Raw genomic sequence first — 3,521 nt, 5'->3', positions numbered from 1 at the left:
CCTCACTGGCCCCTGAGCGCATGCCCTCTCGCCCTGCTTCCTCTGACATGGCCTTCCTGGCTTCCTCTCCTCGCCTCCCGGTCCTGTTTCTCATAACTTCAGCCGACACCTGGTGGTAGCCCGCTTGGTGCCCAGCTCCAGCCCAGTCCCCACTGAGGCTCCCAATAGCTAATGGAGGCGGCATTTTCACTGTGTAATTCCAAACCCCCAACAGACAGGACCCGGTCGTCCCGAGGTACTGAGCTCACCTGGGACCAGGATGGCCTCCTGGGCCCATCCTACAGCAAGCCTCTGGGTGAGAGCAGACTCTTCTAGAAAAAGATGGGAATAAGGAGGCGATTCTTACAGCCCCAGTACACATCCGGGTACCGGGTCCGATGGCGCCAAACGGCTAGGCCACCTGCCACTCATTTCGTTCTCTCCGCGCCCACGCTACTGCCTCATGGGTTCCATAAATACCTGCTGAGCATCGACCGTGGTCCAGGCACTGTGCTAGCTGCCGGGGTTACGGTGGTAAGCGAGACAAGACGGAGTCGCTGCCCACACGGAGCTTCCACTCGTATCAGACAGACTGTCGTCCCGCAAACGGACGCTGTGTTGAGAGTCACCGAGCGCGGCTGCAGGGAGACCAGGTGGCGGCAAAGGGCCCAGTCGGAGAGGTTTCCCACCGGAATTAACGCCTGCGTCCCGTGTTTGCAGGACTCAGGGGACGCCGGATAAATGAAGAAAAGAAGCCTTCCCGGACCCCGGACGCTCGGCCCGAAGGGGTGTCCCCTCCCCTCAGCTGCCGCTGGGAGTCTCAGTGCCCGCTTCATTATGCGCGTTCCTCCTCAGCTCATTTCTTTTTCGGTGTCTGTTTCTCCCTCACGATTCTCAGTTCCATGGCGCCAGGGGTCTCTTCCATCTTGCTCTCCATTACATCACGCTGAAAAAAAAACAAAAAACAAAAAACAAAAAAAAACACCCGAATAGGTGAGTGAGGGAACGTCGGAGAGAAGGCCGAGCCTTTGGAAAAGCATCTTGTCTGGGGATGGGCTTCAGCGCCAGGGGCAGTGGCCCAGGGCGAGGCAGGTCCTCTCAGGCCTGGGTCGGGGTGCCGGGCGGCAGCTGGGCCCTCCGTGGTCCCTGCCCGTCCCCGCTTTGTTCTGGGGTGCCCGGAATGGAAGCGGTGTGGACCCGGTGAGTTCCAACGGCAGTGGTGGTAGGAAGCAGCGCCTCCAGGTTGTGTCTGCATTGTTCCCTCCAGGAAGAAGCGCTCCTCCAAGACCACACCTGGCCCACGGCTGTCCCCATAAGGGTGGAGACTGGAAACAAACAAATGCAGCTTCCAAAAGGAGCTTACCGGTCCACACGCTGGGCCAGAGCGTTCATTCTCCTTTACACCTGCTGGTATCTGGAAGGTTCTACCTGATTCCTATGGTGTGAATTACAGTTCGTGGCCCCAGAGTTGGGAGAGTGGCAACACCTGTGTCACAATGACAACACGATCTTGGCCGCAGAAGCTTCACCTTTGTGATTAAAAAAACACACACAATAAAAAAAAATCGCAAGGCGATAAATGTACAAATGAAAACCAGAAAAACATTAGCAAATATTTATGTAACTAGGAGTGAGGAAACCCTTATTTTAGCCCTAAAACCAAGGAAGAAGCCATAGAGAAAATGCTGATAGAATCTCCACAGAAAAAATTTAAGATTCTGGATGTCAAATATAAAAAAAAAAGATTAAAGAGTAGGCCTCAAACCAGGATGAAATATGCTTGATTATTGATATAAATAAAGAGTTAATTGCTTTAATATAAAAAGAGTTTTTATAAATAAAGATAAAGATGCGTCTTCCCACACAATAATATCAATAATAACAATATCACACACATCAATACACACACACAGAAATGAGCAGATGATATCAATAGGCAATTTATAAAAGGAGAAATCTAAATGATCAACAATTTTTAGAAAAAAAACCTACATATTATGTAATATAAGAAAAAAAATTTAACAAAACAATGAGATATCATGTTTCAGCTATCAAATTGGCAATTATTTTTGTTGTTGTTCTTATGACAACACTCAAGTTTAGTGTGTTTCGAAGAGAAAAGACAGACAATTACATGTACTGCTAGGGAGACTTCAAGTACTCACACCAGTTTTGGAGGCCAATTTTTACTAGAACATTCTTTTTATATTCATGCCTATGGTAGAAAAAATAACAGCCTCCCAAAGGTGCCTCTCTTCTGATTCCCAGAGCCTGTGAATATGTTACATTATAGGCAAACAGGAACTAAGGTAGCAGCTGGAATTAAGGGTGCTGATTGGCTGGCTTTAAAATGAGGAAATATTCCTGAATTAACCTATCTGGTGGGCACAACGTAATCGCAGGGTTCTTACAAGTGGAATAAGGAGACAGAAGGGTCAGTGTCGGAATAACCTGTGTGGGAAGGACTGGACCAGAGCCAAAAACACAGGAGGCTGGAAAAGGCAGAACAATGGATTCTCCCCAAGAATCTTCAGAAGGAGCACAGCCACACACTGATTAACCCTATGAGACACGTTCTAGACATCCGATCTCCTGAAATATAAGATCATAAACTTGTGCTGTTTTAAGGAACTAAATTTGTGGTCACCTGTTACAGCAGCCATAGAAAACTAATACAAGAATACCCTTCCTCCAAAAAAACTTTTATCTTCTAGGGAGTCATCTTATTAAAAATATATTATATTTAGAAAAATAGCCAAAGGTGTGTGATTCAATTATGCTATAACAGCATAATTCCTGATAGTGAAATTTTAGAATCAACTTCATAACACGTGAAATGCAACGGCTGATAAATTATGCACGTCTATAACGTGAACTATTATGCAGCCAGTAAAATTATTTTGTGAAAGATTATTTTATTTAATGAGAAAATGTTAGTGATATATTGGTTTAAAGGCTATAAAACAGTATATAAAATAGCATACGATCTTCGAAAAACTATATGTCTTTTATTTATTTATTTTTAAATAAATGTGGTACACCTGAAACTAACATCATATTGTGTGACACCCAATATGATATGACACACAATATAATATTAATTTCAGCTGTACAATATAGTGATTAGACATTCATATATATTATGCAGTGGTCACCCCCAATAAGGGTGGTACCCACCTGACACTATAGATAGTTATTACAATATCGATCCCTAGATGTTAATCCTATAAATAAATTCATTTTTGTGTGAGTGTGATTGTCTTTGTTTTAATGTATCCATTATTAAGCCTGTATTACTCAACGCAATTTTGAAAAAATACTGTAAAAGTGCATCAGAGTGCATTTATATAACGAAGTAACATGCCGACATTTGAAAAAATTCAAACTGTAGGAGAACATTTGACAGCACTGGAAACCAATCAAGATCATCTCTATGACAGTAAGCACATTGTGCTTCATATTTGGATTAAAGGGAAAATATATATGCACAGAAAAAAGAATGACAGGAAATACAGTAAAACACTAACAGATTTTTGTTATCT

Source organism: Pteropus medius, unplaced genomic scaffold, assembly GCF_902729225.1.
Source record: "Pteropus medius unplaced genomic scaffold, Ma_sr-lr_union100, whole genome shotgun sequence".
NCBI lineage: Eukaryota > Metazoa > Chordata > Mammalia > Chiroptera > Pteropodidae > Pteropus > Pteropus medius.
The sequence above is the reverse complement of the archived record's forward strand: the minus strand, read 5'-3'. Positions refer to the sequence as shown.